The sequence below is a fragment of the Pinus tabuliformis genome, chromosome X (assembly GCF_031772625.1).
Source record: "Pinus tabuliformis cultivar Carrire ecotype Pingquan chromosome X, CPIR1, whole genome shotgun sequence".
NCBI classification, from domain to species: Eukaryota; Viridiplantae; Streptophyta; class Pinopsida; order Pinales; family Pinaceae; genus Pinus; species Pinus tabuliformis.
The window spans coordinates 99,307,499-99,321,124 of NC_142308.1; positions in this window are offsets into that span (position 1 = coordinate 99,307,499).

Consider the following 13,626-nt stretch of genomic DNA (forward strand, 5'->3'; position numbering starts at 1 on the left):
TCCAGCTCATTCAGCCAAACGTCAGGACCACCCTACTCACCTTCGCGAGATCTTTCTTCGCTGTCGACACTACCGAATTAGACTCAATCCTCACAAATGTGTCTTCTGCGTTGAATCCGGCCGACTTCTCGGGTTTGTCGTCTCCCGAGAGGGCATCCGTTTGGATCCCCTTAAAGTCGAGGCTATATTGAATCTTCCTCCTCCTGCTTTTTTACAGCAATTGCAAAGCTTGCAGGGTAAAGCAAATTTTCTACGACGTTTCGTTCCAAACTATGCCAAGGTGGCCAAAGGTTTCACACGATTACTAAAGCGAGATGTCCCTTTTCATTGGGATACCATGGCTCAGGATTCTTTTGAGCGTCTCAAGGGTCTCCTTGTTTCTGCTCCATTGCTTCGTCCTCCGAACTATCATCGTGACTACACTCTGTATTTGGCTACCGCCGACACCACTATCGGCATGGTTCTCATTCAAACTGACGATGATGACACTGAGCATCTTATATATTATCTCAGCCGCAATCTTTTAGATACGGAAACTTGATATGCTTATGTCGAGAAGTTGGCTTTGGCCGTCGTTTGTGTTGTCCAACGTTTCCGTCATTATATTCTGCTGCGCACTACTACCGTGGTTTCTGATTGCAACCCCATGACGTATATTTTGTCACACCAGTTGCTGGGGGGCAAGTACTCAAAGCGGATTGTCATCCTCCAAGAGTTCGACTTGGAATTTACCATTGCCAAGTCCAAGAAATCCCTTGTCTTTGCTGAGTTACTTTGCTCTTTGCCATCTTCTTCCCTGCCCTCTCATACAGAGGATCAAATTCCGGATGAGACTTTATTTCTTATCAGCACCCTCGATCCCTGGTACGGAGATATCATTATATATCTGCAGACGTCCTCCTTTCGCCCTGGCGTGTCCAAAGACGCTTGGCGAAGGATTCGTCATCAGTCTCAACCATACTGTATCATTGGGGATACACTATATCACCGACTCTGTTCTCCGTCATTGTCTAACTCTCGAGGAAGCTGAGCATGTCTTGAATGACTGCCACTCTGGTGCTTGTGGTGGTCACATGTCCAGATATGCTACTGCCCAAAAAATCCTCCGTGCTGGCTACTTTTGGCCCTCTATCTTTAAGGATTGCATTGTTGCCGTCTGTTCTTGTCATGAGTGCCAGATATACCAGCGGAAGATGCGAGCGCCTCCCGCTCCATTGCACCTTGTTGTCACCGTCGGCCCTTTTGCAAAATGGGGCATTGATTATATGACCTGTAACCCTCGCTCGGCCAGGGGGCATGGGTTTATTATCGTTGCCGTCGATTACTTTACTAAATGGGCAGAGGCGATGCCTACGTTAACTGAATACGGTCACACAGCGGCGTAATTTTTATTCAACCATGCTATCTCGCGATTCGGCGTCCCTCAAGCCATCGTCACTGATCACGGGAAGCATTTCCGTAATCATATGATGTCGGAACTAACAACCCAGCTAGGCTTACAGCACGATAGTTCGACTCCATACCCTCAGTCCAATGGCCAAGTTGAAGCTATCAATAAGATTTTGGTTACAATGATTCAGCGTACCATTGGCATGCATAAGTCTAACTGGCATTTGATGTTGTTCCCTGCCTTGTGGGCCTACCGAACCTCCGTGAAGGACGCCACTGGTTTCACTCCATTTCAGCTAGTTTATGGACTAGAGGCTACCCTTCCAATCGAGTGCGAAATCCCTTCATTAAAATTGGCTGTCGAACTACTTCCCAACACTACTCCATTAGAAGAACGCCTTCTTTACCTGGAACGGCTAGATGAGACCCGTCGCCTGGCCTCTTTGGCCATCGAAACACAAAAGAAGCGAGTCAAGACTCACTTCGATCAGACTGTACATCCACATTCTTTTGTTGAGGGAGATTTAGTCCTGCTATGCGATTAGGCAAACGATAAGCTCGGAGCAGGAAAGCTCGAGCCTATGTGGCTAGGCCCTTACATTGTCAAGAAAGTTTTGCAAAAAGGGGCCTACGAGCTAATTGATTATGAAGGGAACCCTCTCGGGAAGCCCCGAAACGGGTTGTACTTGAAAAAGTACTATGCATGATGCTTGTACACTTTATTTTGTACATACATGTACTCTAGCAAGTGTGTTGTGTGTATGTGTGTCATTTTTAAAGGTGTAACTGCCACTTATTGTGTCTTTCGCTTCTTGTCCAGATGTCTGATGCACCTTATGTTGGTTTCGCTGATGGTGCCTACTGCAGTACTCGCAACTTGTCCTCTGCGGCGTGGGTGATCTATGATCCTCATGGCGCCCTGATATATTTTCAAGGTGTGTGTTTGGGTTGTACCACTAACAATGTCGCCGAATATTGTGCTGTAATCGAGCTACTTGCTGAAGCAATTAATCTCGGCATTCGTGCATTGGTAGTGAACCTGGACTCTCAACTTGTCATCAACCAGCTTAACGGGCAATATTCCACCAGAGACCATTGCATCCTAAGGTTGTATTTATGTGTGAGATTGTTAGAAAGGAACTTTGATTTTATCACATATCAGCATATTCCATGACAATTAAACACATTATCTGATGCATTGGCTAATCATGTATTAGATAGACATTTGCGTAATTTGTAATCAAAACATTATACAAGCAAGCACATGAAAGCACAATAATAAACCATAGGCATATGTATATATATACGTGTGTGTCATAATGTTTGCGCCGTGCGCGTTACATAGTCCAAAAAATAATACATGTTCATCTCATATGGCCGGAGACAACATGTCTCTCAAAAATATGCAAAAACAAAACCTAGGCGTCTAATCACGATGATGCTCATGATAGCATGTCACCTCTCGCACCAAACGTCTTAGCAGACAGTGGACGCGAGTCGGTACTCCCACTGTGTGCCTCTGCTATGCGAAGGGCACATCCGCCAATCTGGCATAGTCTGGAATCCCTCGAGTGAGTCCCTCAAGGTTTTGTACTAGCTCTTCACCCACACCACCCTCTACCTGAGGGTCGGCTGCGGGTTGTACCCTCCGTTCTATCTGAGACAGACCAACTGGTCGCTCTGCACCAATGTCTGCATACATATATATAGTTGTTGTCAGAGACATGCATGTATTACAAAAAAAAATAAAAAATTATTAAACATCAAAAACACAAAGAGTTCTTACCAAGCTCCTCATCCTAGTCTTCTCCCGCAGGCAATGGGAGATTTGGGTCTCCAGTAAAATCGGTGCCCTCATATGGCCAATCCTCTATAACGATCATCTGGTGACGAAGCCATATGAAGAACTCGGGCCTCCAGGCCATCTGCTGGCCCCCTCCTCCTCTGGGTATGAGTGCTGCCCATCGAGTCATCCTCGGTTCCCGTGGCACTGGATCTGCCACTATACCTCCCTGAATCCGGAAAATTGGCAGTCACTCCAAGAAGAAGGATACCACAATGGATCGATACCCAAACTGTTTGTTTCCCCCACGCTTACACTTCGTAAGCTGTCTCTTGATGTTAAGGGTCACAGCTGTGGCCCAGTCAAATAGAGTAGGGTTGAGACACTCGGTTGCCAGCAGTAAATGATTCTTGCTGGCCTCATGGGGCGCCTATACCCCCACCGTCTGTGTAATACTGAATAGTATCAACCGTAGCACTAGGTCTGGAACTGTGACAATATCTACCTTGGCACTATTCTGTCCAAACTGTGCCCCGGACAAACCCGGTCCATCACCTCCCCCATTTTTCTCCGGAAGGCCTACTTCCAGTCAAAATGGGTCATGCACCTCTCCGCGATAACCCAGTGATAAAATAAACATCAGAAACATCCAGCTCCAATGTCTGATCTTGCAAGCGGAATACCTGATCCTCTATGTCCCAAGCATCCATGATAAATCGTAGTAGCTCCGGTTGTGCACGCAAATAGGAGGTGAGGAAAAACTTCTTTAAGCCGCAATCCCTCAAGGCATCCATGCAGGCTTCATCCTCTAGTGCCAGAGCATCTATAGCATCATGCTCTCTTTCTCTCCATTCTACAACCATTTTGACGAATCCCTGCAACCATAAAGTCAAAAATACCATCATTAGATCACTGGTGAAACCATAATTCAAGGAAATTTGCGAAATTAACGGTAAAATCCACGGGAAAATTAGGTCACGCGGGTGGCGCGACTGTTTTCAAAACAGTCGTGCCAATGGCGCGCCCCCTTTTGGAAAATAATCCCATTAGCGCGGTCCCGAGTGGGAAACCCGCGCCAATGGCACAACCCTAAATTTTGCAAATCCCCTTGCAGGGGATCCGTCTGTGGATGGAAAACTGAAAAAACGGAACGAAAATGAAGCTAAGGACAAGACCTCTTACCTGCTCCAGACGGCGGCTCGATTGCTTTCCTGGATTGATCACAATCGACGGTTGAAGTTTGCACCCAAAACCCTCCAATGGTAAACTCACAAGGTGAAAAGTAAAAAGTGAATTTGTTTTTTACCATTTCGCTATTTTATAGCATTTTTTTGACCTAAAATGCATTAAAAATATTATTTTGGGTATTTTTGAATATATTTATATCAAAATGGGTTTTACGCTGTTTTTGGTATGATGACAGGTGTTGGTGCAACTCAAGCGACGAAACGAGCTCCTTTTTTCTACTTTTTCAAGCTCGGTAAAACATGTGAAAAGGTTACTTTGAGGTCCGCTTTCAGCTCTTTTCTGACCGTTTAAAGACGAAAAGATTGCCGAGTTACTCCTCTTGACTCGTTAAACGTTAATAAGAGGCGGTCGTTTTAAGTTCTTTTTGTTGACCGTTAAAACATAAAAATATTACCGGGTGGTTTTTGTCGTTTCAGACTCGTTAATGGTTACGAAACGACGTGGTTTTGATCGCTTTTTTACTTTTTCAGGTCGAAATCACTATTTATGAAAAGTACTCCTCGATCGTAATGGTCGGGCGGTTCTTTCGAGCATTGTTTTATACTTTTTCGGGCTCGAGAGACACAACTTTACGAAAAAGGACACCCTTGGAGTTTCCTTTTCTGCTGTCTTTTCAAACTCTCTAAACATGAAAAGACGCCGAGTTCTTCCTTTGTCAGACTCGTTAAAACTTGATGACATCGGATTCTGTCGAAATGACGCACCACAAGCATATGCTATCCCCATCAAGCTTGTTAAAAATAATTGGGGTACTCGCCAGAAATGGCGGGGGAAAATGGAACCATAATTATTGTCCTGTCGACAGTATGTCACTCTTGAACATGGCACTTGTCTGCTTTCATGTCTGGGTGGGGATATCTCATCTCATTTTTCACTTGCCTCTGTGGATTTGAATAATCCTGTTTGACCTCTCATCTGCTCATTGCCTCGTCACCATGACCTCTGATCCATTGATGTCAAATACTGCCAATTCCACTATCATGTCGTCGATATGTTCAAGAGAAGTTGACCTCTGCAGAAAAACAACCTCCCTCTGATAGCTCACATAATCCTGATTCACAACATTATCTTTCTGTCTCGTGTCGATGATGTGGGAAACATCATGGCCCACCTTCGATCAAGGTCACTTCTTGTCGACTTCAGCTCATTATCCAGGAAGTTGATCTAGAGACTCCCTTCCGGTGCCTTGGAGCCTTCATGCCTCAATGGCAGGTTCTTCGTGTTCAACGTGAGGTTTTCGTCATTGGCCTCCAATCGAATGATTCTACGGGTGTTCGACGCCAGATCACTAATTCGCACGCCGTAGATTGTACCTATAGTACCTTGAGGGCCATTGTCATTATTGGTGGTACCTCTCGCGTCTGTTAACAGTTTTCATTATTGACTGGTAATCAGACGATGTTCATGCATGTTCGACTTCAGCTCATATATTCGCATGCTTGAACTTGTACTTTTGTTCGGGTCGAGATGGAGCGCAAGACCCTGGATTTTGTCTGTTGTAATCCAGGCGTGATTCTTGTTACATGACTCATTCACTGGATGGCTGCGACCATACCTGAGTCTATTCATTGATCCTAACCAGATGGCTGCGCCCATACTATGGATCTAGATTATTATGTACTCTCTTATGGATGGCTGCGACCATACCACATATATCATGTACTTGAGCTATCAGTTGTATCTCTCGATGCAGATTCTCGGCGGCAGCTACATGTGTTCTTATAAAGCATTTCACCCCTCTCTCTCTCTCGGGCCTCATGCTTTAGGGGGCATCTGTTACACAGTAATTTGTCACCATTGGTCACCATCCCTGTTACCCCTTTCCCGTACTTTGGAGGACTCATTCTGGGACCTGTGAGCAGTGACATAACTTAAAAACACTTGCATTATGTTCCCCTAAGTATGGACTTCATGTGCCCTGAAGACACCTCCTGCAAAATATCCCTGAAAAGTGCCCTTTTTCCATTAGCGCGGTCCACAGTGTACTACCCGCGCCAATGAGGGAGATCCTCAAAAGAAGGTGCGCCCATTGGCGCTCTGTCTTAGAGTAACGCCCGCGTCAACCGAGTTTGGAAAAGATTTTTAACAAACGCGCGCCGGATGTTTTTTCCCTTCAAGTCATGAAGTATTTTGAGGATAAAGCTAATCTTCTAGATGTCGAGATTCATCATCTATCCCTTACATCTATCCACAGCGGCTTTTTGGAGATAATGCCAATCCATAATGGGTGTCTTGATGCATTGTATCTTCCTCCCCTTCTCCATCTATAAAAGTTTGTCCTCATGCATTTGACAAGCTAGTTTTTGAGTAGTGGTGATAGTGCTAGTAGTGATAACACTTGTCTTGAGTGATAGTAAGAGTCTTGGAGCATAGGGAGGTTATGTTGTCAGAAGTCTGAGCTGTGTATTCATAATCAAAGAGAGAGAAAGGTTTATTGCAAGACATATGTAGCTGCTTGCCCAGCCAGAGGAGAGATTCAACGTCATAACTTTGGTTGTATTTTTCTCTGTTGATTATTCATTAATAAACGACTATCGTTATGGTTCCCATCTTATTGTTCATTATGATAATGTTTGATCTATGTCTTTTTTGACCGATATATAGTTGTATTTAGTGGATTTTATGCTTGTATTCGGTTCGTTCTTTGCATGTGCAGGTATCCATTCGCGGAGATCGTGAGGATCGTGACCTGCCGGAGCAAGGAAACGAGAGTATCAGCTCATCTACGACACTAGCGTTGGACTCCAGGTTGGTTCTCATAATCCACTTTCAATTTGCAACTAGGAACTTGCATGGTAGCGTTAATTGATTGTTGCTAGACCCATTTTGGGCTAGTGGGATCGCCTCTGTCCGCAGACGGGATTTACATCTCCAACACAAGGTGTGCCCGGGTGATTGTGCGGAATTGCATATTTGTGTCAAGACTTGACGAGGGTGTCTTGGTGGCTCAGGTGAGCACCCGCCCATTGTGCAAGGTGTGCACAAAGGTTGTAAAATGCATGTTTTCCTCTGTTGTAAAATTGGCTAAGTATAGACTTGGATTCTTCCAAGAATACTTGTGAAGCTTGTATTATTGAAGAAAGACTGATTAATATATATTGTCGGGCAGACTCATTGTTCTGGGAGTTGCCCCTCCCTTTATACTGTGCAATTGTTGTTCTCTTTTATAATTGCTGATGATAATGAATGAGTATGGGTGTTCATTAGTATAAAGGATAAACATAATATTGCTTGGTTGCGAAACACAAACAAAGTAACGGAAAGTGAATTAGGCGTAGTCCATGAACATTAGTATTGGTGAAAAGAAAGTGTTCGGTGGTGCCGCACCTCGCTATAAGTTGTTGGAAGACTACCGCAGGTGTAGGGGCGTGACAGGCGGTATCAGAGCCGCTGATTCGGGCATTGAAGGTTGAAACTGCTACACAACTTCACCAAAGTGAAGTTGGTATGGGAGCTAGTCTGAAGACTTGGAGAAGTCTTGCAGGAAGCTGGTGAGCAGGGTTGCTCGTGACAGTGGAAAGCATACTTGTAGGTGAAGGAAGCTGTTTCACACAAGTGGAACAAGGGTTGGTTCAAGTTGCAGGTTACTTGGTGAAGCTGTTGGATGATCGAAAGTAGATTGCAAAAGAAGAAGAAGTTGTTAGAGATGGCAGCTGAATCTCAGGCTGGGTCTAGTCATGGACAGGATGCTACTTTAGCACTTATGGAAAAGATGTTTTTAACGATGGAGGTTATGGAAACTTCCTGGGATAAGGAGATGGACTTATTTGCTAAGGAGCAAGAGGCCAACTCAAAGATGAAGGAAGAGTTTGATGAACTCCGGACACAGCATGAGTACACTGATCTTATGTGTACACAACTTGAAATAAGGGTCAAGGAGGTTGAAGAAGCAAGGGATCAGGGTCTTGCAGAGATCGTGAAATTGAACAAATCTCTTAACGAAGCCAAGGATGAGATCGCGGTGTTGAAGAAGGCCGTGAGGCATAACTCAGGTGGAGGAGTGCCTCATGTGAAAGTCAAGGAACCGGAATCTTATGATGGCACAAGGAATGCTAAAACTCTTGGCAACTTTCTATTGGACGTGGAGCAATACTTGGAATAGTTGGGTCTATCTGATAATGAGACAAAAGTCAAGGTAGCTGCTCAGTTCTTAACAAAGGATGCTAAGATGTGGTGGCGAAGGAGGATGGATCGGATTGCCAATGGAAGTGCTGATGACATTACTTCGTGGGATGACATGAAGAAGGCTTTGCAGACCCATTTTAGTCCTCAAGATGAAACATGGGAAGCAAGGACAAAGATTAAGTACATAAAGCAGACCGGGAACCTACAAGCATATCAGCGAGAGTTTGCAAGTGCAGCTCTGGAACTTCCTGACATGGCGGAGAGGGACAAAGTGTTCAACTTCATTATTGGGTTGAAGCCTTGGGCATGCAATGAAGTTAAGAGGTAGAAGATTAGGACACTTGAGGAAGCTTTTGCTGCTGTTGACAGGTTGGTGGAGCATTATGATGAGACTTCTGATGACAAGAAGAAGAAGTCCGATAAGCTAAAAGATAAGAAGAAGGATGATGCTTCGAAATCGGATGATAGTTCGAAGACGAAGAAAGCCTTGAAGTGTTGGATATGTGCTAGACCACACACAGTGAAGAATTGTCCTTCCAGACTAAAGGTGGCTGCTATTGCACAATCTGATGTGAAGAATGAAGGTGCTTCTGTGGGGATGATGCAGATACTTGGTGCTTCTGCTACTACGGAGGTGGTCTCTAGGAGGGATCCTGAGAGGAACAGATTGGAGTATGTTCGAATGAAGGTTGGAGGTGCTGATGTACTCACTATGGTGGATAGTGGGGCCTCTCACAACTTCATGGGCGAAGATACTGCGAGAATAATTGGGCTGAAATTTGTACCGACAAAGGCACAAATGAAGACACTCAATTCTCCTCCTATTGAAATTCTTGGTATAGCTGAGAGGGTGGACACTACACTTGGTGAATGGATGGGGAAGGTTGATTTCACTATAGTGCGGATTGATGACTATGAGGCTGTATTGGGGATGGAATTCATGAAACAATTTGATGCTATGATTGTTCCACATTTGAAGAAGCTCTACATTTATGATGGAAGGGAAGATGTACCCATTGGTGTGCCAACCATTGGAGTGACAAGGCCTGATTGTAAATTGGGAGTGATGCAAATGGAGGATGAGAAGAGAATGGGAGACATGAGTAAGCGGTTGTCTACTATTGAGGCAAAGCTTACCGAGCAGTCATTGGTCATCAGGTCACTTTCAGATAGCATCTTGGACTTGTCAAGAAGGCTAGAGTTGGTTGAGGATGATGATGATGATGAGGAGGTATATGTGAGGCCGGATGTCCAAAAGGAAGACTGGGTTGCTTATCTACAAAGATTGGAGATTGAGGATCCTGATAGGTGGATCGAGTTGATTAGTGAGGGAGAGCCTTCAGGCTCTACTCCCTCCACATCTTCTTAGACGAATGAGAAGATGGGTCTCATTGTTAGCTACTCATGACAGTGAGTCCCTAAACATATTGAGCAGGTATGATTGATGATGCAGGGATGGCTTGGCATCAAGCATCATGACATGTTGGAGATGAGATGGATGGAGTCCATGGACCTGAGCATGGGTTGCACTTATGGAGATAGATTCTTGATCGAGTTGAGAATGTGACGGGATGTTTTGAGAAACAACTGAAGATGGCACGAGGATGTTCATTCTCATGATTTGAGCGTGATCGTTGGATTAGCTACCCAACTAGTTCAGACATGGGGTCACGAAGTGTGCATAGATGTGTTAGCATTGTGTTGGGGTATCATGACAAAGGTTCACATGGTGACACATGATGAGGTCGACACGGGATGTTACGGTGGAGATTGTGGTAGAGGGGTCGATGATCATGGATCGAGATGATATGTGATGGAGGACATACCGTTGAGGTGTATACCTTGGTATGGAGAGCTTGGTGACACTTGGTCACTAAGCTGAGGCATGATGGAGATGGAGTTCTACATGTATTGCAGGGATGGTTGCCTTATGTGGAGGAGTTGACATCATGGATAGTGATGATCTTTGTGGATGGCCACCGAGATGATATGTTGTCGAGGACGACAACGATTTCAGGTGGAGGAGGATGTAAGGCCTTCGTTATGCCGGGCACGGTTGGGAGAGCGGACACGGTTGGGCGTGGGCGAGCCGGGCCACACAACCGTCGGAGAATGCGGGCACGTCGGCGAGTCGAGTCGCACGACGGGTGAGCACGCGGGCGAAGGCGGCGCGGGTGCGCGGTGCACGGGTGGGCGCACGGTGCACGGGCGGGCATGCGGTGCATGGGCGGGCGTGAGCTGCACGAGGAAGCAAAGTTTCTGCAAGTTAGGAGCGACGAAAGTCATGCGACCGATTTACGACACTTGGAATAAAATGCGATAAACTTATACCCATGCGAGGAGCATTTGCGGTGGAGGGGTGGTCGACCTATGGAGATGTGGTGAGGCCGACTTGTGGAGTGCCAAACGGGTGTGTGGGCGGTCGGCTGGGAAGCCCACCCACGCACAAGGATGGCTATATATATGTATTGCGATGGAGCTCAAAACTCATCATTCGATCACTTGATCTTCGCTCAAGGATAAGGAACTGTTTTAAGTGCACAAAAATAAGAGACCCAAGCGCATAGCTCATGCGCTCTCTTGGTAAATTTGCACTTGTGGAAAACACACTTGGTGAAGGGTGAAGTCGTTGGGCAAGGTGTGCCCGGGTGATTATGCGGAAGTGCAGATTTGTGTCAAGACTTGACGAGGGTGTCTTGGTGGCTCAGGTGAGCACCCACCCATCGTGCAAGGTGTGCACAAAGGTTGTAAAAGGCGGGTTTTCCTCTGTTGTAAAATTGGCTAAGTATAGACTTGGATTCTGCCAAGAATACTTGTGAAGCTTGTATTATTGAAGAAAGACTGATTAATATATATTGTTGGGAAGACTCATTGTTCTGGGAGTTGCCCCCTCCCTTTATACTATGCAATTCTTGTTCTCTTTTACAATTTTTGATGATAATGAATGAGTATGGGTGTTCATTAGTATAAAGGATAAACATAATATTGCTTGGTTGCGAAACACAAACTAAGTAACGGAAAGTGAATTAGGCGTAGTCCATGAACATTAGTATTGGTGAAAAGAAAGTGTTCGGTGGTACCGCACCTCACTATAAGCGGTTGGAAGACTATCGCAGGTGTAGGGGCGTGACACTTTGGGCCCGACTTGGAGGACTAGATGGCGAGATGAGAAGGGCTTCGCCAAACGTCTTGATCAATTCTATATACAATCTTCATTAGCAAACATCCTAAAAGAACAACACTGCAAGGCAGGATGAACAGGGCTTCGCCAAATGTCTTGATATATTCTATATACGATCTTCATTAGAAAACATCCTAAAAGAATAGCACTCCTGCATCATTCCAATCAAAATGTTTGATCACTTCCCCATCCATCTAAATTGGACTGGTTTACTCAGTCATAATGTAGCTCAGTTTAAATTTAATTATTTTTCGTTGAAGGATCCATATTTCGTTGCTCTAGTTCGCTCGACTTGGTAATCCCCTTGCGAAGACTTGGCTCATAGGAAGATGGACATAATCAACCTCAAGTTGCATATGCTAAAAAAGAAAGTCAGACTGTGAGCTAAGAAAAAGAAGCGGACGAATATCCAAGATATCATTCTGATCGATGAATAGGAAAAAATATTAGAGGACCACAACTCTACTACATACTTCTCTTACTTGTAAAAAAAGGTGATCCTTCAGCTGGAAATCTAAAGGTAAAACATCCTTCTCTATCAGGCTCAAGAATTACAACAAAATAGCAGAATCTTATGGGTTGAAGCTGGCCATAAGAACAATAGATTTTTTCACAATGAGATTTCCTCGAGATGGAAAAGACGCAATTTGGAATATAAAATTGGAATTAGGTTAAACTTTGAACAACCAATCGGACATCGAATAGGAGGCTAGAAGCTATTTCTATGATCTATATTTCTTTCGGGCTCAAGTTCCCCAATGAAAAACAATTTGAAGTTCCCCTTCTGGTTGCATCTTGAGGAAATAAATCAAATGGTGCACCCTGTAACACAGGATGAAGTTCTTCAAGTTCTAAAAGATCTGGCCAGAGGTAAAAGTCTGGGCCCTAATGGATGGACCATGGAACTTTTCCTGCATTTTCAGGATAAAATGATCCATGAGCTAACTGAGATGGTTGAAGAATCTAGGGAACTTGGTTGGGTATCCGGTGCCACAAATTCTACCTTCATCTGCCTTATTCCAAAGATTACAAATCTGGTATCATTTTCTAACTATCGCTCGATTTCTTTATGCAACAATATTTACAAACCAGTTTAAAAACAAATTGCAAATCGACTCAAACCATTCTTGTCCAAGTATATTTTTGTGGAGCAATTTGGTTTTCTGAAGCACGGGAAGATTCGCGATGTGGTTGCAATCGTCCAGAAGCCATAGATTTTGTCAAAAAAAAACAAATGGATGTTTGTCTCATGAATATTGACTTAACAAAATATTTTGACTGTGTTGATTGGGAACTACTGTGGATGATTCTAGAGAAGATTGGTCTGGGCAGAACAATGATTAACTAGATCAAAGCATGTATAAAGTCTGCATCCTTTGCCATCTTGATCAACGACCTTCCTACAAATTTTTTCTCAACATCCAGAGGACTTAGACAGGGTTGTGCGATGTCCCCACTTTTATTCCTCATAATCATAAATGGACTCAGTAGGAAAATCAAAGATGCTCGATCACGGGGCATCATAACAGGTTACAAAATAACGTCATCAGTCATCCTCTCTCACCTGATTTTTGTGGACGATCTGATGACAATGGTAAACTGGACCCCAAAGAATATACTTCCTTTTAAGGTCTCCTACATGAATTTGATTTTGCCTTAGGTCTATTTATGAACAAATCCAAGTCCATTTCATTACAAACGACCAAGACGCTGCATTGACTCTTCAGATTGCTACCACTTTTGGGGTCAAAATTGTTCACATGGATGCTAGTTTTAGATACTTGGCTTCACTTTGAAACCAAATGGTTACAAAATTTGGGACTTGGTTTTGGCTCACTAAGAAAATTGAGAAGTGGCTCAGTCATTGGGCTCACACCTGGATTTCACTTGGGGGCCATCT